At 43.9% G+C, this 21807-nt stretch overlaps 1 protein-coding gene across 5 annotated transcripts in view; it reads right to left on the reverse strand.

Moving 5' to 3' along the window:
- The window catches only part of SOX6 (SRY-box transcription factor 6), a 368657-nt gene extending 363126 nt beyond the window's left edge, over positions 1 to 5531 (reverse strand). For all 5 annotated transcript variants that reach the window (XM_066187620.1, XM_066187618.1, XM_066187619.1 and 2 more), the window contains exon 1: positions 5356 to 5531. The gene's annotated coding sequence lies outside the window, so the exon portion shown is untranslated. The remainder of the gene's footprint in view (positions 1 to 5355) is intronic.
- Positions 5532 to 21807: the final 16276 nt, after the last annotated feature.

Genomic DNA, 21807 nt, shown 5'->3' on the forward strand with positions numbered 1-21807 from the left:
CCAGTCCAGTACACGACCTTACTAATGATAGGATTTTATGGTGTTCTGTTATTTTCATAATATGATGTAAAGGCATGCAACGACACACGATTCTCCCACAGTATGTATTTGTACATGTGTCTAAAAAACTCCAAATGGCTCATACTAAAGAAAAAAAAATTCAGTTTCTTTGGTTTGGTAATAAGTCCCCTAAAAGTTCCCATTCTTGCTGTTCTACCTGAGGAAAAATAGAAAGTTGTGTAAATAAAAATTACACCAAAAGCCACTGAAAGAGATGAACAGAAACCAGCTTGCTACAGTACAAACCTGAAACATGCATCTCTGTGTGCTTTCTGCTACTTGAGGACTGAGCTCTATGTGAAACTACCAAACACATCACACAGCAGCACTTCTCTCCCGGGTTCTGACACCATGCAGAAATGGCTCTGCCTCTGTGATTTACGGTAGGAATTGAAATGTTTTAAAAATAGGTCGCTGTATCACTGCAGTTGACATAGTTCACATGTACACAAACACCCCTATTTACACAACTTCTGAAAACTTCAACCATCACAGGCAAGGTCTGCCAAACCAGCCCGCTGATCTCTAAAGTGACACTGTGGAAAAAAGGAAATATACAACATCCCATCGTATGGGGTGGAAAGCAAAGTGCATCCTGTCTTCTCTTTCCGAAGTAATTTTTGCTCTGGGAAGTAAATAAATAAATAAATAAATAGACTGAAGCTTTTGGAGTGTGATCTGTACACTTCCAAGGGGGAAATCAACCCATAAGTAAAAAGATTGATGGATATGCTTCCTGAAGTGGTGTCTCCCAAGATGATCACAATGTTCAGCAGATAAAAGAGGACTAAAGGAACTTTCCAATGCCAACTGAGAAAAAAAAAAAAGTATTTGTTATTGCTGTCATCATGCAAAGCTCTGACCTTTATTGCCACAAGATATTTCAAGGCCTCCAAGAACTGCAGGGATATGTGGATGCTTTGGACTAAAAATACAATCAAAGATGCAAAAAACATGTCCAAAGAGATTTTTTTTTCCTGTTGAGCAGAAGAAGTTCGGCAGGAAATGACCACGAACAGTTGTTGGCCACATATTAAAAACCACTAGCGAGGGAACAAGCACTGGCAGTTCCCACTTGTGAACAGAATCAAACTGACAAGTGAAGGCGACTAACTTTGGACATCAGCTATTCTTTCCTACAAGTATTTTCTACTGGTAAGGCACTTGTGGCCTTACCAGTGAAACTGACGGGCTCCACTTAGTTTCTCTTGTCACTTTCCCCGGTGTGTAAACGCAAAAAAAAAAAAAAAAAAAAAAAAAAAAAAAAAAAAAAAAGGAAAAACGCAGCAGTTACATAAGTTGAGTGGAGAGTTGGGAACGTGCAGAGAGAGACAGCCATCTGTCTCGCTCCCTTTATGCTGCGTTATACACATGGCACTGGCTTGCACCCTGCGATCTAGCAGAGAAGGAAACCGAGGGAGCGCTGAGGCAGCCCAGTTCAGCCTCCCAGCAGAACCGAGACGGAGCACTGAGCTTCAGGGAGGAGGGAGAAAATAATGCGTTTAGCAGAGGATGCGAGACTGCCGAGCAAAGGGCCTCTTACGCGCTCATCGCTGAATGAATTAAAGTTCCCGGGGAGGAGGCCGGGGGAAGCGACACGAGAAGTGTGACAGCAGGCAAGGGGCCGGGAGCCGCCAGCCGGGGGCAAGGCGGGCACACGCCGGGGCCGAAGCCCGGAGGGGGCGCGGGGACCGGCCCGCCCCGGGGGTGGCGGCGGGGCCGGGCGCTGCAGCCCGGGGTCCCGGGCCGGGCTGGGCCGGGCTGCCCGTCCGGTCCCGGGCCCGAGCCCCCTCCCCCGGCTGCGGGCGCCCGGCGCGGCCCGGGAAGCGGCCTGGAGAGCGGCGCTGGGAGCGATGCCCAGGGCTCACCTTCCCCTCCCCCCGGAGAAGCGCGCTTCAAAATGGTTTTGCAGGCGAGGCTGGCCTGGCTGCGCTCGGTGCAGGGCTTCCAAGAGCAGTGCCTGGGTTGGTTTCCGTATATTCTTTGGCTTTTAATAGCTAGCTGAGGGAAAAAAAGAAAGCATTATTGTTTTCTTTCTTTCCTTCTCTCATTGCCTATTCTAAATTTGACTCCAAAGTTTAAGCAGTTGAATTGGCTAATTCTGAATACAGTCTATTGAGAGACCAGACACAGCAGTATATCCCTGTATAGCAATAGATACAATGTGCTGAATTGGCAGTCTAATTATAAATGTGGCATTTGGACCTCCTTTCAGACCCAGTGCCACCTTACCTTATGAGGGAACTTCAACTACAGCAACTGTTCAAAACAAAATGCCATTACAGGATCAGCTTCACCCAACGCTGGAACCAGCCAGGGGATTGTTTTACAAACAGCCTTTCTCACTTAACACAAGAATGTATTATAAGGAAAAGTTATGGATAGTGCAGAGTCTGAAGAAAACGCGTATGTAGTTTCTGCCAGGTGTCGAGCTACTTCAAACTGCAGCATACTCCAGATGACCTCATTATTTTCTTTTAAATGTACTCACTATAAATAATTATTCCTTAGTTTTACTAGAATGAACTGCTAGGTACGCTTGCTGTTTATATTCCAAGCGTAGTGTGCATGTAACGTCATGAGCACAAAAACCCACGAAATATCCTGGCTCAGAACAAAAACCTGCAATAAGATCTTGCCAAAGAATCATGGGGTGCTGAAAAAAAAAGTTTTTTAAAGGGTCTTTTCCAAGGAAATATTTGTATATAATGGCAGGCTACATGCACATATCTCACATTCATTCTTATTATTTACTTTATGGTATTATAATGGCTTAATTAAATGAGTGGGCACAAGCACGTCAATAAAACAAGTCAAGTCAAGTCGAAGTCTCAAAACAGGTTTCAAAATTGCTCCATTACACGAATACAGAAAGGGAAATTCGTTAATTTTTGGACTTCAAACTGTTTGAGGACTGGATAGAACTGTTCTCCTGTCCTCACGATCAGCACTGAAGATGGAAGTGACAAAAAATGTTAAAGTGAGGGTAAAAGAAAGCAGTAGGAACAAAGTGCCGGCTCGTGTGCCGAAGGCTATTTAAATTTGCTTAATAAACATATACCTTATCTACAAACAGCAGGCGAAGATATATTACTTTATCACAGAAAGTTTCACCTCTCTGTTTTGGGGAAACACCCCAGGACAGCACTAATCTGCCGTCCCCAGGCTCCCACCGGGCTGCCTTTCCCTGCGGCCCCCCCTTCCCCCCACCCCGGCCACTCAGACACAACACTAATTGTCCTTTCACGGTGCCACTTTCACTCCTTCCCGTCCTTTCACAAACAACAAAACCGCAGCAAACCCCACGGTGAGACGGCCCGCAGGAAGCGGAGACAGCGCCTGGCTGGGCAGGAGCGGTGCCTGCCCGTGACCTCCGGGCCCCGGCCGCACGGCACGGGCCGCGGCCGGGGCTGCCGGCCTGGGGACACGCCGTGGCGGCCCGGCTGGCGCTGCACGCCCGGAGGTACCTGCTCTCATCACTCCCATCTGCTCTCCCTCGCCCCGACCCACACCCTGCCGCGACCCTGCCGCCGGTACACGCGTGCATGCATTACACGAGCGGGCAGCGCCGGTGCCCGCTCCTCCCCGGAGCAGGGCAAGCCGCAGAGGCGCGCTCATTAGCTCCCACTGATGATTCCTTTCAGAATCGTGAATGGAACAATTGTCAAAAACTGCGGGAAAAAAAAACAAGCCCCCGAGACTATTATATACAGACGCAGCCTGTGTGCGCGCATGTGACAGTTGCAGGCAACACAGATTTGGCCATAAAACTCTTCAGCGTTATCCGAGATAAAACATCAAATTGCTGGTACGGTAAAAGAGGCTTCTTATCCCCAGTCCAAAAAAAAAAAAAAAAAATTAACAGCTTCGAAGGTGGTGAAACCCAGGAAAAGAACAAGCTCTCCACAAGACACACCTTGCCTCACTCGTATCCTGCAGCACCGCCTGTAAACAGCTGCGCTAGCTTGTTGCAACTGCCACTATTTTATTTTAAAAGAAGAATAACCGTAATAATAGTAAGTGAAATACTTCCTGAAAACTTACTTTGCATTTAGTTTAGGCACTATTCTTTTTTTCAGCTCGCAAAGGAAGCCGTTTTGTCCAGGTTAGGTATTGTCTACTTATGGATCAGCCTCTGGCTAAGGGTTTATTTTAATTTATGGCTTATGCATTCTTTTAAGGTCGATTTGCATGACCTCCGGCAAAGAGCTAAGGCAGCAAGAAATCCCAGGTCGACTGTTGCCACAAAGCGGCACGCATCTCCCCTTCCCCGGGTGTAAACAGAGCTCTCTGATGATGGACTGCTTTCTTCCCCCTCCCTGTGTATCACGAATTAGGGCGCGATATCGATTTTAAAGTTTTCGGTATAACTTTATCCGAAGGCTCCGCCGGGAGAGATAAGGCGGCGGCGGCGGCTCCCCGGGACAGCGCCGCGCCGTGGCCCAGCGCGGCACGGCCGCCGCCGCTCCCGCAGCTTTGTGTGCTCCCCGCAGCCGTCCCCGGCCAACTTCAAAGCGCTCACCCACCTCAAACTTAGCGCAGAACCCACAAGCACCACTAAAACTCCCTTCGCCTTCCTCCATCCCGCGTCTCTCGGGGTTATCCGCCAGGAGAAACCCACGCGAGCACTTCGGAGCAATGACAGCAGCGCTCCGCTCTCAAAGATTTATTTCGGATTTTATTTTTCCTCTCTTTCTCTCTTTCTCCCTCTCGTGTTAGTTCCTTACGTACAATATCTTCCCGCACCATGTGTTCGCCTGCCGTGGGTGATCTTAAAATACAACGCTGATCTGTCACTACATTTTAAAATAAACTCTACTCGGGAAGGATGAGAAAGTGTTGTGATTTCAAGGTACTGGGGTCCCTTAACGTCTCGGAAACCTCAGGATTCAAACAGCCCCGGAAACTCGCACGGGGACGAGACTATAACTACTTTTCCCTAAAGAGAAGGGAAGAGGAAAAAAAAAAAAAAAAAAAAAAAAAAAGGAAGAAAAAAGAAACACAACACCCTCGTGATACAAAAGTAAATAATCGTGCAGGGGGAGGCGGGGAAGGGGTCAATTCAGCAATGTTAAAAGCTAAACAACAGATCTATCTCCGGACGCTGCTGCTTCACTCAATTGCAACTAATAACCCATTAAAGACAGCGCAGGAGGAACCGAATTCTCTCCTGCAAAGCGACATAAATCCAGCGAAAACCCATTAAACCACCGCCACCGCCACCAAGCCACGCAGCACTACACACCACAGCAAACAACAGGTATACAACACAATAGGGCTGGTTTTCCTGGTTACCTCCTCGGGATCCAGTGTGGCACAAAGCACTGGGAGAGCCTCCTTTTTTTTTTTTTTGCAACGCGCTTCGGTAATTTTCATTAAAAAAAAAAATTTAAAAAAAAGGAAAAGGAAAAAAAAAAAAAAAAAAAGGAAGGAGGTGAAGGAGGGGAGGGAGAGGAATAAATGGGTAGTAATTCGGTAAAATAAAATAAATTAACTAGAGTCTGCTGGTGTTTCTCCGGGCCATGGATGTGCAGGATCCCGATCGTTAGAAGTTTGCGGATGGGTTGCCTGGAGATTTGGTTACAATCAGGTTCATTTTTTTTTTTTTTTCCTCCTGAAACAAGTGAAGGCGATGGTTACTGCTGTCAATCTTGGCAATCAATGTGAGCGGCCATGTCGTAAGTATTCAAAGCATTTCCCGTCGTGCAACATCAGAAAGTGAGTGGCCAGGGCATTGATCTGAGGAAGGCAAAAGGAGGCAGGGCTCCCCCGCCCAGACAGCACAGGCAAGATGAGACAACACAGGGAGAGAGAGGAGGGAGAGGGGAAGGGAGGGAGAGACACACACACACAGAGAGAGAGAGAGAGAGAGAGAGGCTGGGAGCGAGCGGGGAGAGCAACAACTGCGGAGAAAGTGAGCACAAAACAGAAAGTGAAATCGGCGCGGGTTGCCAGCCGCATCCCCGCGCAGCTATCACCACTCACAGGGCCATTAGACACATGAAACCCTACACCGCTCCGCTCCCGCTAATGACCACTGATTGCCCGGAGTGGTGAGGAAAGGTACTAGAAAGTTACCGGGGAGGGGGTGCGAGGGCGGGGCGGGGGCCGGAAAAGGAGGAGGGGGAGCGGGAGGGTCCCGGGAGAGCCGGTTCGCGGGGCGGGGGGGCCGTGTCACACGGGGCCGGCCCGCCCTCCGCCCTCCCTCCGCTCGCCGCGCTGCCAGGGGACACACACGCCGGGAGAGTCCCGCCGGCCCGCGGAATACACCGGGAAAATAAAATTATAAGGAAAAAAAAAAAAAAAAGACGATGTGCAGGAGGGAAGGGCTGGCGGCGTGGGGAGGGAGCGGGGACGACGAGAGGGAAGCACTCAGCAAGCGCTCAGTGACAGCTGATAAATGGGTCTCTGAAGAGCCCGATCCCACAGCACGGCCGGGAGGGGAAATTTTTTTTTTTAAAAAAATCAAAGTTTAAAAAAAAAAAAAAAAGAAAAAAAGAAAGAAAGAAAGAAAAAGAGGGAGTGGGGGGGAAGATTAAATGGAAAGTATAAATTACACCAGAGATGGGAGTCCGGCTACAGGAACTCGGGGGAGAGGAAGGGGAGAGAAGGCACTCAGAGTCCACAAACTACCTAGTGATGGATTCAGCAGAAAGGTGAAAAGTGAATGCAGTGAAAAGGGAAAGACAGGTATGGCCGGAGAGGAAAAACTGATTTAGGACGGACTCGAGCTGAAGTTGGGATTCTCGTGGCGACGACGAGAAATTTTAGCAGCGGCAATATATAAATATCCCTCTCTCTGCCTACCAAAAGGCAACAGATAAGGACTGGAATATCAGCTTGAATACCAATTTAGGAACTCACGCTCTCTTGGAAGTGCTAATTGGAGATAGGGAGGGTGGGGTGGGGGGGGGGGGGTGTTCTGGGAGAAAGAAGGGAAAACTATAAGGAGCTGAGGAGAAAATCAACCAGTGGCAGAGTACTGCAAACCCAAGAAAGTCTCCCTGCTGTATTTTTGCATTCCAAAGGTAAACATAAAAGAGTCTTTCAAACTGTCAAGGGCCCGCAGATCAGGTGGGCAAACAGCGCTGCAGAGCGAACGTCTCCCTCTTTTGATATTATTCACACCTAGGCTAAACTGTTGTTAAGGTGGGAGCGCGGAAAGCAACCTCAAGCCCACAAAATGAGAGAGAGAGAGAAGTTGTTGATTCATCTCTGTATTTTTGGCACTTTCTCCCCATTTTCCAGAAGGCGCCTGGAACAGTTAGTAACAGACAAACTTTTTAATTTTAAAATAGCTTCATAACTTATAGAGGCCAAAAAGACGAGGAGAGAGAGCCTGATTCCGCTTTCCTTCTTTCTCAAGTAGAAATTTGCAGACTAGGTTAGACCTAGAAGCACACTCAGCCCCTCTGAGAATGAACCTGGCTCCAGCAGGACGTGATGAAAATTGAGCATTAACGCGGTGGCACAGGACAGATATGACCTGGCTCTGATTCATTTTGTTAACAAGCTATAAAACTCGACACACTGCTGGAGTCATGCACGTTGCATCCTCTGCCTTTGCTATCCGAGGTGCTATCGCCCCTCTCGAGCCGAGTTCAGGGAAAAGGAGTTGTAAGTCAGAACCTCTTGGAATAGTGGACCTGTTTTTTACAAAATTTTTGGCAATTCCACTACAATTAAAGGAGTAACCCAAGTCCTGTTCGGCAAGAAGCAAGCACCTTGAAATACAACTTTATAATTATCCAGTAAAGCTTTATCATCAAATTAGCTGGATGAGGGCATAGTAGCTAATTTCCATACATTCTTTCAATTTTAATAAAAGACACTTTAAAAAGTGAAATTCGGAGATAAGGGGAAATTGTATGGTTGTAAATACCGAATTTGTATTCACCTGCATTCGGCTAATTCAAAGTATGCACCTTGCTGCAGTTACCCGGTGTATGGAATTGACAGCAGTAAATAGCTGCCTTTCGAGATATTGCTCTGTCCTTTTTAATCTTTAATTTTAAGAATTCCCGTGATTGGCCACTAAGGCTTTCCTTACAGCACATTTAAACCTGCTGCAAGTAAAGGAAATACCTTGACTTTTTTGCACAACTACTGTAGCTTTGGCGCGCAAAAAGATTTTAAAAAAAAATTAAAATGAGCTATGTAAGACAAGAGATGTAAATCAGAATACAAGGAGGAATAGTCTGCCTCGGTCTGCAACTCTAGTAATTTGTTGCTGGAAGTTTTTTTCTTCCAAGAAACAGGAAAAAAAACAACCCAAGCACTCCTCAAATGTAGCGCCTTATTAAATACGAAGCGGGAATGGGACAAGACATAATTAAGGCATCAGATAAATCTAACCGCCCACCTAGCTCCAAATCGGGCGAGCATCCCGCTGCACTCCCGGAATTCCAGCGCAGAGAATGACACTGGGTTGGGGCAGGACACGGCAGGGATGCGGCCACGCTCCCATGCGGAGCGCAAGGAACGCTCTCCAGCTTGTTGCTTCCCCTGTGTGATCAATTAAGTTTACAGATGTAACTCATAGCGCCGGAGAGCGGCAACTTCTCGGCGGCAGGAGGATTCCTTGGGCATTGTATGCAAATGTGCGTGTGTGTGAGTGCGCGCTGCACGGGGGTAATTGTGATTCCCTCTTTGTTTGCATAAGTGAACACCCGCCGTGCGGATCCCCACACACGTGCCGAGAAACAAGAAAACGCTTCCACTTGGAGTGTAACCCCACGTTTAGAAACTGCGTTTGGAATCACTGCCCTTGCTTTGGCTGCGAGAAGGCAGATGTTGAGGAGGGATGCTGACCTGCTGGGGCTCCCTGCACAGGGAAGGGACCGCAGGGGCTCACATCACGTCAGGGCACTTACCTGTGCACATCTGTCACGGCATTTTGCGCCGTGTGTCTCACTAAATGCGTTAAAGTAAAGCAATATTCAACAAGCGAGGCAACCTGTCTGTGTGCTGAGTTGTACGTACCGCATCTTTAACCTGAGCAGCAAACCTGCAACTCCTGGAGAGTTGGCGGAACAGTCTCAGAAGTTTTGGATACAAAGGGCAAGAAATTTCACTTTAAAAGTCATTCACCCACTTCTAAACTGCCCTCTCACCCCAGTTAATGCCGGACAATTAAGAGGCACGTTTATAAATTCCCTCTGCGGACACTGTCCGACAATGAAGGCTTGTTATAGGCTTGCTAAAGATGTTCAGAGAAACTTTTGCGAAATAATCAACAGCATCTGAGGGAAAGCTAAAGGAAAAGAAGTTAAAGCCCGATAATCCGATTGGGAAAAAGTTTTGTTAAGATAGATAGAAGTAAATTACTGCGCATTTCTTTAAAAGTAAACCCATCAAATGATACGAGTTCTCTACAACAAGAACCTCTGGCGAACTCCTCCAAAATTAGGGGACGTTTGCATTTTGTAACACTCAAAGATAAAGATATGCCTGAAAACAAAAACTCTGAATTCCTTACAGCGTCATCTGCCAACAAAATGTATTGTCTTGGCAGAAAGAGGATCAAGGAGATTTTAATTTCATTTTAAACTGTGCATCATCTTGATAGCGAAGGGAAAAGCCGCAGCAACAATCTCCCCGCTCCACGCCCCCGCCGTTCAAAAAAAAAAAAAAAAAAAAAAAAAAAAAAAAAAAAAAGAAAAAAAAAAAGGGGGGGGGTGGAAGAGAGAACTGGAAAAACCACATAAACTTTTACAAAGAAAATAAAAGCAAGTTCGACATGAAAACCCCTTCCTGTCTCGGAAAGTTCATTTTAAAGGTCCCCTCTGTAAATCTAAAGTGCAAACACCAGGCTAAGGTAGTGAGTGGCTGGAATTTGCATGCTGATAAGAGAAGGCTGTTGTACTTACAGTGACAGAGGGCAGGCTGCGGAAGAAAAGCTGTTTGTGTTAGCCTGAGAGTCACCCAGGGCTGCAATGAGAGGAGAAGAGAGGAGTGGGAGTGCCAAGCTGGATACACCTTCACCGCATCTCATCACATCTGCCAGCCTCTCTCTCCCTCTCTCTTTCATTTCCACATTCCCTTTGTTCCTGAAAAAAAAAATCTACACGTCACATCAGTCCCCAGATGCAGTCTACACCAAAGAAAAAAAATGAATAATTCAATCAAACTGTGCATAGTCTCTAAGGCAATAAATCTATTGCACTTAAAGAAACGAAGGGTAATTACCGCTATAGAATTAGAATAAGGCCAGAGCGCGCAGGGATCCCAGGGTCTGTAAACTCCACGGTCAAATAAAGTTTCATTTATTTAATCCTTTGACAACCCCAATGTAAACTAAAGGGGAGGATCAGAACTTATTCCGGTTGGGTTTGAGAATGCTTGAAGTGAATGTTATAAAAGGAGAGCGCCCGTGGTCTGTGACAAACACAATACAGGGGAGTAGAAGTGTTTCACTGCATCACCTCCAGGGTCCGTTCCCCCCTCCCTAATGAAGAGCAGACCACACTCCCACTTCCACCGGCTCCTGCTGCTCGCTGCAAGTGCAGCGGGGATCGCTGGCAGCCAGCAGCCGCCTTACCTGCTCCCGAGCGCCAGCAGAGCCTGACAAAAACTCAGGGGAACCGGCAATTTTGTTCCACGCTCTGGCGGAGAGAAGCCTCGGGGGATTTGCACCGGCAAGGATTGCCTCGGAACGGTGCCCCCGACTCGCGGATGTGTGCGGGGCTGAGGCGGGGGACTGCCCGCCAGGGGCGGGGGGAGCCCGGCGGGAGCGGAGCCCGGCGGGGCGGGCGCTGCCGGAGCGCTGTGACGGACCGGCCGGGGCGGGAGGCAGGAGCCGCGCTGCTCCCGCTCCTGCCTCGCAGGCTGCTCCCTCGGCTCGGAGGTAAGATGACTCTACATTGTGTTTGTCCCCCCCACGGGTACCCCGGGTGCCAGGGGCGCGCTGCTGTGCTAACGAGGGCGGCGGCTCGGGGCTGTGGCTCAGCTCCCCGCGCCCGAACCGAGCCGGAACTTGACATCGGCATCTGCCGCTTTACACTCTCCATCACGCTCTTTGCAAACTTCTCCTGGGGGGCTGGGGGAGGAGTGAGACGGAGAGGGGGAGGGGGAAACTAACCCCAGGTGAGACCGCGCTCTTCAGATGCCGCAGACCCTCGCTCCGATGCCGCCGGGCTCCGCGCCGACCGGGGAGGCTGAAACACCTTCCGCCGGCGCGGAGCATCGCGCACCTCCCGTCCCCGCGCCGCTGTAGCAGCGGTTTGATTTCCCCGAGACATGACCGGGACTGTTATTCCAGCGCGGGCAGAGCGGAGCGCGCTCCCGGCCGCCCGTGCCCGGGCCCGTCCATGTGCTTACCGCGCCACCGTGAGGCGGCCGCGGGCCCCGCACCGAGCGCCCGCCGCTCTCCCGGGGCGGCCGAACGCGCCGCGGCCGCGGGCACCCCGCTCAGGGCAGACGGGGAGGTCGGGGCTCTGCCACGGGCAGCCCGCAGAGCCCGGGGCTCCGGGACAGTGCATGCTACTGCCGCCCGCCCGCTCTCAAGGGCCGGAGAAAAACGGGGAGAATTTAAGGAGAATTGAGGGAGATGGGAATACACAAAGCGAAAGCACCGCACCGGTGTTTTCCTTAATCCCCTGCCCCGAGACTTCCTTCCTCCTTCGCCCGTCTCGCCGTGGCTGGGCGCTCCCCAGAGGATTGGGGTGAGTAGGGCAGAGAGCATCCCGGCCCGCTCCTCCCGCCGGCACCGCTCCCTGTAAATCCCCCTCCGAACCCCCTGCTGGAAGGCAGCGTCCCCTCGTCGTGTCTGCCAGGGAGCACTGCTGGCTCCTCCGCCCATCCTCTTTCCGCCTCCTTCCCCGGCCAAAATCAGGCCACTTGTACTGCCCGAGCTTTCCTAGAAGATTTTCCTTCTCAAGACTTTTAGTTGATTTCAAGTTTGAGGCTGGGGTTTTGGTTATATTTATATTAATGGAAAGGGAATGGGGGGGGGGGGGGGAAGGGTAGCTTGTCACCACCCATGGACAGTACCTGGGGTAACACTGCTAAAAGTTGTGGACAAGGCTCAGCACGGTGACTTTCTTAGGCACGCTCCAGGCACACAAAAGCTATGGAAATGGATCTAGTGTAGGAGACAGATCTTTTTATATAGGGGCACAGCACATCACTTACCTCTCACGAAAAGCTTTAACCCAGAAGGAGTTCCTCTCAGGAGGCTTTTAGCAGCTGGTGGAAAGCATCCCAGCTACTGGAAAGCATCCATCATGTCAGCGCATCCTGGCACCCAGAAAAAGCACTGACTGCACTGGCAAGGTTGAAGTCTCTTAACTCCTACCTACTAGTTGCACTGGCAGAGTAAGCTCCACCATTGAGAACTCTCATAACAAGCTCCAAAAAATGGCAATTAGATTCAGCTGTCATTAGGAATTACCTTAAGATCGGATACCTGATGATTTTCATGCATAGAGTAAAAGTAGAAAAACATTAGCGTGACGGTGGAAGGTGCAAGTATTTCCACTGAAATCCATCTGCTGCTCCTAATCTGAGAATTTTACCTAACAGCTGGATTTGCCTGTTTGTCATCTTAATCATTTTTCAACTCCCTTCTCTGTACAACAGGATGACCATAAAACATCTCTAACGTACAAAAACACAGCTCGAGATTAACAGTGATTTTAAATGTACTTTTCCAGAAGCAACCCAAAGCCATGCCAGAGAGGTTTAAAGCAATCATCACACTCATGCTAAGGCATCTCTTCCTTGAGCATGCACCTGTGTAGCCTCACATATCCCAATTTTCCCAGCTTCATCTGGGAATAGCAGAGCTTGTCTCGGGAATGAGGCGGGACGGGAGGATCTGTGTCAGGTCGAGCTATACCTGCATGCATATTTGAGGGGCTGGGAGGGGACTCGTGCTACAGGATCCCCTTGCAGCCCCACAGCAGCTCTATTTCATATTCCATCCCAGAATAAGCTCTAGGTCAGTGGTGTAAACATGAAAGTTGCTGAGGATCTTCCCCTAGAATCTCAGTGACAGAAAAGCCCTTGCTAAAACATGATGACTGCAAACCCCGTATCAGCACATCACGGTGCTTTTATTTTCCCACTGGCAATGTCCTATTCTGACAGCACATGCTGGAATTCAACAGAGCACGTATAGGCTTTCTATTGTAACACTGCAATTACTCCATCAATTTATTTTTGTTTCATACACCCACCCCTCTCAAATAAAAAATAACCCCACCAGAAAAGCACAATTTTCAAAGACCCTGACTGAACTATTGTGCTACAAACATATACTGAGTAAAAAAATACAAACAAACAAACAAAAAGACCCCAAAAACCAAACCAAACCAAACAAAAAACCAAACAAACAACCCCCCCCCTGAATGTTAGAATAAATAAACAAAGTTTTCTTTGATCTGGAGACTGGCCCACACTGCAAATAAGTGTATTACCACTTAGCCACATATACATGCCACATTTACAGAAATAAAAGGAATCCTCAAGATAGGGCAATGATTTTGTAGTTTATACTACTACCACTGTGCACTTATAAATTGCACTCGTTTCAAGATGTTCTTTTGGATTTATGACAATATGGCCTGATCTTGTAGGCTCGTGTCACTGCCAGTTGTTTCATCCAGAAGCTCAAGTCCTGTGCATGTGAAGTACATGCTTCTTATAAAGAGACTCAAAATGATGATGCTGGAAAGGATTAACAGTTTAGAAAATACCAAGGCAAGAGGTTAAAATGTCTACAAAGATATTTTGGGGTACGGAGTTGTTTCAAGCTGTCCAATTTTATTCGTAGCTTGTAAATATCATGGCATATCCCACGCCATGTCCTCCCTCCCCTTTGGGCACTTCACATTTTCTTACCCAAATACGTAGTAGTAACTTCTTGCAACCAAGTTGACTAAGAAGCAAATCACTGTATAAATCTTTCAAAACATGTTTAAATATAGCTTAGTAAACCGGGAATGTTAGGCAGAAACTGCTGAAAGTGTTCATACTGGTAAAACTGAAATGCGACATGATCTCAACGTATTCGAACATTCAATTATATGAAACGTTTTTCCAGTGTAATATCAGATTTAGGACTGAAGAGAAGTAAATGTGATTTGACTGTTTTGGAATCTTCCTAAGACAAACGACTGAATGATCAAGGTGTTTTATTTCCTATTTGGATCAATGATCAATAAGTCTTAAACATGTGAATCATGCATTTTGAATAGAAAACACGCTTTTTTAATAAATGCAAGTTAGACTGAATAAAATTACTATGTTTGGAAAGCAAAGCTCACCATTTTTTAAGTTATTGCAATCTATATAATTATGAAGTAACTTAATAAGGCATCTTACATTGGTCCTAAATTCTTTACTCAAGTAAAACACTCATTGATTCCAATGTGAGTGTTGCCTGAGTAATAGAGTTCCCTGTCAAACTGTTAAAATCAGCTAACTTCTAAAAGCCTGCAGATTGATGGAATAACGTGATTATACTAAAGGTATGTATTTAATATGGAAAAAAATCAAGTTACCAGGCAAAGCCTTTTCACTTTTCACATTTACAATAAAACAAGACAGTAATACAAGCAATTATTTTTAGGGGGGTTATAACTCTCTGCCTGGTCATGAAGACACTTAAGCTTGTGATTTTATTTATGTAAGTCATGCCAGTGAATCAGTTCTCTCATGTCACAGGCATTTGAGGTTTAGCATCTGGGACAATAGAAATAGCAATAAACTGGCTTTAAATATTCCACTAGCAAAACAAGACTGCTTTTTGCTGTGCATTGTGCTGTAAGAGTTACTTTGGAATGTCGTGTTTAAAAGTTTGTGAGTGATGATATACATTCTCTTTGTTTTGAGTGAATAAGCCTTTCATCAACATAACGTAGCACAGTTAGATTTTAAAAAGGTTCTCATAGAAAGCCAGAATTCCTTCACAGAAAACCAACATCAGACAAATGAAAAATACCGACATACACCTTTTTCTGATTTTTTTTAAAATTAAGTATTGAAAGCTTGATTCTAATAAGAATATTAAGTAAATAAATGTTAGCTCTACTGAGTGCTATTAGCATAGTTGAAATAGTAGTTTATAAATTTTTGAGAGCATCAGCATCATGATATGGTTGTCATAGAAACTGCAACAATATGTCATTTCAATTAATTTTACATGCAGTGATGCTGAGATTCGTGTAACAATTCTTTTAGGAAGTTCTAGAAGTAAATATCGAATAGCAGGAATAAAAACATTAATAGGTAATGGTACCTTTAAATTATTATTTAATTAACGAAACAGGGAGAAATCTAAATTATTCAAAAATAATGACAGTGCTGGAGGAATTAGTTAAGCAGACTTTGACTTCAAAACACCAAAATTAAAAGACGAAAGCCACGGAAACATTAAAACTCTAAGTGAAAAAAGTATCTTTTCCCAAATGAAGCAGATTTGGGGGGAAAAAAAAGTTAAAAAAAAAAAATATTCCTGTCCACAAAATATAAAACATGAAATGGTTTTAAAATGATCAATGTTCCTTTTGTGTGTGCAAGAAGCAAAAAGTGAAATGTTACAAACTCAGGACCATAATACAAGATTTTAAAAAAAGCTTTAAAGGTAGGAAATGTAATATGAATAGATTTATTTTTCCTGTATAATGCAGCTACTGTGTGTTATGAATGCTACCTTAAGTAAATCATTGCCAGACACACTCAACTGACATTAATGACTTGATTATTAGAACAGAAAAGCTAACCAAAATAAAGGCAGTGTTTCTAAAAAATAATTGTGTTGTAGCAGTGTGAATTTTTTATTTATTATTTTTATGTTATGTATGAACATATACTTCTATTTTCTTATTGCATATGTATGATACAATACCTGACCTGATAGTTTATATATGAAAGAAAATACTGAGCAGATTGTAATGAGAAAAAAATTTAGATTGTCAACACATTTTATATAGCAATCAATAATTTCATGGTATATTTTGTTTAAATTTACTGAGTTGCCACACAGACTCGAATGTGCAAGACCTTACAAACTGAGATGTAAATTGAACTGTTTGTAAGTAAATAAAAGCTATTGATATTAAAAAAAAAAAAATTAAAAGGGGGAAAAAATAAAACCCCCAGCCTATGGAAGCTAACTGCAGTGAGAAAGGAGAAGCATCTAGAGCTCTCCTTTCTGATAGGATTAAGGAATGCTACAAAAGAAGCATTTAAATCTCCAGTTTTCCCTGACAATTAACAATGAAAAGCAGATGTTTACAAAGCTATTTTACATGCTCGTTTATAAGATGCTAAAAGATGGTTTGTGGATGGTAAGAAGGAAGAGCTGGATAACTGCTTGTCTGGTGTATATTTAAAAGCATTTTCATTGGCTCAGTTATTGTTAATAATGAAAGAAACACTTTGTGCTGTATAGCTGTGACTATAGAAAACTGCCGTCGTAAAGTCCTCAACAAACTCTTAAGATGCAATTTACAAAGATAATAATAACACAGAATTATTTCACTTCTCTGAATGCTACACATTTGCATACCAGGACTGTGTACAATATACTCATAATGCACATTCATAACAACAAGGACTTCTTAACATTGCAACAGCACAAGATCTGTGCATTAAAAATCTACAGTTCCAAGTTTTCCTTTTTGGTGGGAAACCATTTGTATAAACCAGATGCTCTGCATCTACTCAGAGAAAGCTCACGTTCAGCTCTACACCTTTATTGAATGGGATCATATCAAGAAAATTACAAAACACTGTAAGGTAGCAGCAATATTAATAAATCCCCCCTCACAGAGAAACACGGCCAATTAAGTTTTCACACAAATTTGAGCAGAAGTCTGGTCTATAACTGTGAGTCAGGAGATGTGGATTCTATTCCTGGCTGTGCTACAAACCTACAGAGTGTTTCTCAACAAGTCACTTACACCAAGTCACTTGAGTAGAAAAAATGCTAAGAATGCCTGCCTCAAGCTCAATTTAGACAGATCCATATCTGCTTCTATGGATGCGTGCAAATGTGGGCATAAGTCTCTAAAAACCTGGGGCCTACCCCTTTTTTACTTTGCATCTTATCCTATTTCTCTTCCTGGAGGGAGCCTGTTGGGGGACTTAATTCATGAAAGACTCCTCACACAGCAATTATATTTATGCATAACAAGATTGCCATTAAAAGCCCCAGACCCGCTTGTTTCACGCTCACATTTCACTTCACACATTTGTAGGAGTCCCATTTACTCTAATAGAATTATTCACTCTGTATGATTCTGGGCATCTAAACTTCTCCAGTATCAGGAGCTAAGTTAATAGAATAGATAATGTGTAGAAATACTCACAGTTATTAATGAGCTTCAGCCCTCACACTTAAAATCCTGCATCACATTTGATAGGAGAATTTTTAAGTACTGCTATTACAATGTGCTGGTACAAGTAAGATGACTTGACATTAAATTTTTTTGAAATCTTAGCATATGTACATTTTCAAAACAAACAAAACTCTGTTAAGTGTAAAATAATTCCAAAATCTGAAGTTCTAATCATAAAAGGCACTCATAAATCACCTGTGTGTTGCCACCACCCAAGCTGCTTTTCGGTTTCTGCCTCGGCCACTGAATAAATTCTAATTTTTGTTAATGCTTATGTTATTTGTACTACTTCTCCAGTTGTGAATGAATATATTACACTAAAGTACAAAAAAAATATTTAATTCATATTATTTGGCTAGATTTTATTTCCTCGATGGACACTTCCGCAACTCAAACTTCCCATCTCCGGGACACTCTCTTGGACTAAAACTGTGCTACATGCATAATGATATGCAAAGTAGGTCAAGTTTCCAACGTGCAGCTACAGCCATCCTTAACTTCACCCAAATGGATACTGCTCACATGGTGAAAACTAAACAAGCATAGAAATGTTTACAGAATTGGGGCTGAAAGTAGCAAACAGTCTTCCTGCCTTCGATGGATTTTTTACCATAACACAAATTATTTACACAGAAATCTAACAGCAAGGGATAATTGAAAATATTTTGTCTACCTTTCAACAAAACACCATGGGGAAAATATCATCCCAGCAGCTGTTATTGGTAGGGCAGAAGGGGACTAAAGAAGGAAACAGCTTCTCCCTGAGTCAGTGACAGGCTGCACTGGTGCTGCACTATTGCCAAGTACCAAACCAGCTCATGAAACACAGGTCACAGCTGCCCACTTTTTCTAGTACCACGTTCCCCAGCCCAGAAACACAAAAGGTATCCTCCCTTCTCCCTCCCCTCCTTCCCACAGAAATTATACTCCTGGCTGGGTCCTTGACTGCTGGCCTGCCACAACCACAGAGGAAGGGACACAATTTGCCTCTGTCTCAGAATTTGCCATTATTTTAATTTGATGGTATTTTAATAATACAGAGTGGTTAAATTCCTCAGACTGCCATCTGAAATGTTGGTGACTAAGGGTTCTGTTCTGAGAAGGTTCTTTTCTTCTTCATCTTCTCCTTTTTTTTTCGTCTTTTTTATTTTAATTTTTTTTTCTTTTTTTTTCTGGTTTGAACATTTCTTTCAATTAGCTTTCTCACTTAAGTAATAGAAAGGTTAGCATTATAGGGTTGGGGTTTCTTTTGAATTAACTTAGGAAATGTTTATGGCGTTCATCAAAGGAGCCCATATTCCTGGAAGTTGGAATTAAAAGGAAAAACATGTTAAGAAAAAAGAGCACTTTAGAATCAATATGGTCATACACCCCCCAGATCCCCAACTTGTATAGTCAGCAAGCAAACATTTCTTTAGTATGGCAATTTTCCACTTAAGCACTGAAACCTCAACCTTGATTGTAAAGCAGTATTCAGGGGGTCATAACTTGTGTCTGCTTTTCTTGTCCTTTCTACAACCTAGAGTTGCAAAAGAAATTTTTCATGTTATGTTATTTTAATGTACAAAAGAGGGGAGAGCTGAGTGTGGAATTAGCAATGTATTGGATTTGAAAGGACACTTTTACCACAGCCACACATGATGAACCTTTTCTAGAGCATCCTCCACAGTCATGTTCAGCACAGGGAGCAATTCCTGAAAAACACCACTAAATTCTCTGACACTAAGGTTCTGGGTCAAAGGAAGAGAAACAGGGATTTGTCAAGGTCTATTTAATGAATCTGAGAAAGGAAAACACTCAAATCTGTGGTTTACATGTAGTACACTATACCAAATCCCCTTTTTTTTAAATTCAAAAAAATCATCCCTTTCCTATACAGTATTTGGCACACTTGTTTTCCAAGAGTGAGATTCAAACTTTTCAAAGCCCTTACATAAGGAACTTCCTTCTTTTTGCTCAAAAAATTAATGAATGATACAAATCCTTTGATTTAGAGAGAAGCTTTATTTTATGGAGAATATTAAGAGATTTTTACTGTTGATATTTCCACATTAATATACATTATTTATCTCCACAGGGTGGCGAAAAAGAGAAAATTGCAAAGACTTACTGGGTGGCAGGAAGTGGGATTCACTATAATCAACAGCAGCAGGGGACTCTTTGAGGTTGTGTTGCAAGATATATTCAAGATTTTAGCAGAAAGAAAATAATTGCATTTAATATTGTGCTGGTGGGAAATAACATATGTTCAATCTTTTCCAGCTTTTACGCTTACATTTAGATTTAGACTCTTGCCCTTTCGATGCAGAGATGCTACTCCTTAAAATCTGGATTTATTTTTTTTAATTCTTATTTTTAACCACACTTATGCAGAGAATATCCTGTTATTAGCCAGCTAGATTTTTATGCTACTTGCAAATTTTACTTCAAAAATTTACTAAGGTTTCATGAACATACTCTGTGGACTAAATAAATAGCTCTACGTTCAATAAGCAAGCTATTGCCAAAACACAGTAAAGTTTCCAGCATTATTTTATTTTAGATTTTTTTTTAATGTAAAATCCAAAGATTATATATTTTCGCTGATGTTTGCTTCAAATTTCTTTCTGGTTCAAATCACTACATTTCTTAGAAATTCAGAACTTCTTAAAAATAGATGCAGCTCTTTCTGTGTAAAGAGTAACTAATAAGTTGATGAAATATTTTCAGTTAGCTAATACAAAAAAGCTGACAGTCATATAAAGGTTTTCCACACTTAAAGGGATTAAAAATTTGTGCATATGATAATTGAACTTCAATCTTAGTTTATAGCTCATAAAAGTTCAGGAAATTAAAAGTAGCTGTCTAGCATAAACAAATTGTGCAGAATTCCTTTATAATCAAATACATACATACATACATACAGAGGGGTATCACTATAGCACATTTCAATATTGCCCAGTTTGCCCATGAAGTAGAAGAGAAACTGGCACTGGAGAAGTCTGTCCCTTTCTCCCACCTTAAAAAAGACCTAGAAACAATTAATTTAGGTTAGACACCAGTGTTTTAGAGACTAAGGCAAGTGAGATGAATTCCAACTTGCACAATAATTGCAACTCTGGTCTAGTCTTACTATTTACCTTTAGTCATTCCCTGCTTTGTGCTACTCCAGAATGGGTGTCTCAGGGCAGATCATCATCTGTGCAAAAGGCTAAAGGAACAGTCATCATTTAGGCCAGCCAATAGGATCAGCCTATTCTTCCCTATGAGTTCAGTTGCACACTTCAGGGAACCATATGAAATTATTTTTCAATGAAAATCTGTTCAAGTTGTTTTGGTGGGTTTTTTTTTTCAGAACCCTATTGCCTTATTGATTTTCTCCATAAATATATGCATATATGTGTAAAAACACATCATGGATTTCTGGAATATGAAAGATGCCAGACCTGGACTATAGATTGACAGGGGCTTACAGGTGGCTACCAAAAGACTTAAAGTGGGAGTTGTGAGTGGGAGGAGGAGGTGGGGGAGAACAATCTTCCATTCAAGAACAGTCTTGTTAAAAGTCTTGTCAAGGCTAAACAGGCTGGTTCATTGGTAAAATGTAATAAATATATATACATGTACTTCACAAGCTGCAATTCCACGGTTACTTTACATGGCTTAATGACTGGCATGTACTTTTTCTACTTTTTTTTTACTTTTTTAAAAAAATATTTACTTTTCTTGCTCCACCCTCACTGCCAGCAGTAACGTGACATGGCTCCATGCTCTGTCAGCTGAAGCAACTGCTGTGGTTTTGGGGGGCAGGGAGAGGGGCTCTGCTGTGATTTGGAAAGCACACAAAAAGTAGTGCTGGCTCCAAAGGGAACAGCGGCAGGGAATGGCCAGAGAAAAGGTGGAACTGCAGCCTGCGGGTGGGATCCGATGGCACCTTAAACCTACAAAGAATTCGAGTCGTCAGAGCCTCATCTACCAACCAAGGCTTTCTATTCTTTCCCTTGCCTCAGCAATAACACCCACGGACGTGTGCAGGAGCCAACCCAGGGAGGCTGCTCGTCTGTAAACTAACACCACAAATGTGAAGAGGAAAAAAAGAAAAAAAAAAAAAAGAAAAAAAAAAAAAGAAAGAAAAAAAAAAAACCAACAACAACAAAAAAAAAAAAAAACCAACGAAACAACAAAAACTTTTCAGCCAGATCTGCTCCAAGGATCAATTCACAGAAGGATCAGACAAGAGCCAGTGCCAGCACAGCGCAGAAGGTGGAAACACAGAGCCAGAGCCAACAGAGGAGGGGACAAGGCAGCCCAAACTTAGATCAACTCCAGCTGTAATGGACCCAGAGCCGGAGCCAGCCTGACCGCTTAGAAGCTTCCTAAAACCTCTGCACTTTCTCTAAAAACACTGAGATAGAATGAGTAA

The sequence above is a fragment of the Chamaea fasciata genome, unplaced genomic scaffold (genome assembly GCF_029207755.1).
Source record: "Chamaea fasciata isolate MVZ Bird 193981 ecotype frontalis unplaced genomic scaffold, bChaFas1.0.hap1 SCAF_7, whole genome shotgun sequence".
Taxonomy (NCBI): Eukaryota; Metazoa; Chordata; class Aves; order Passeriformes; family Sylviidae; genus Chamaea; species Chamaea fasciata.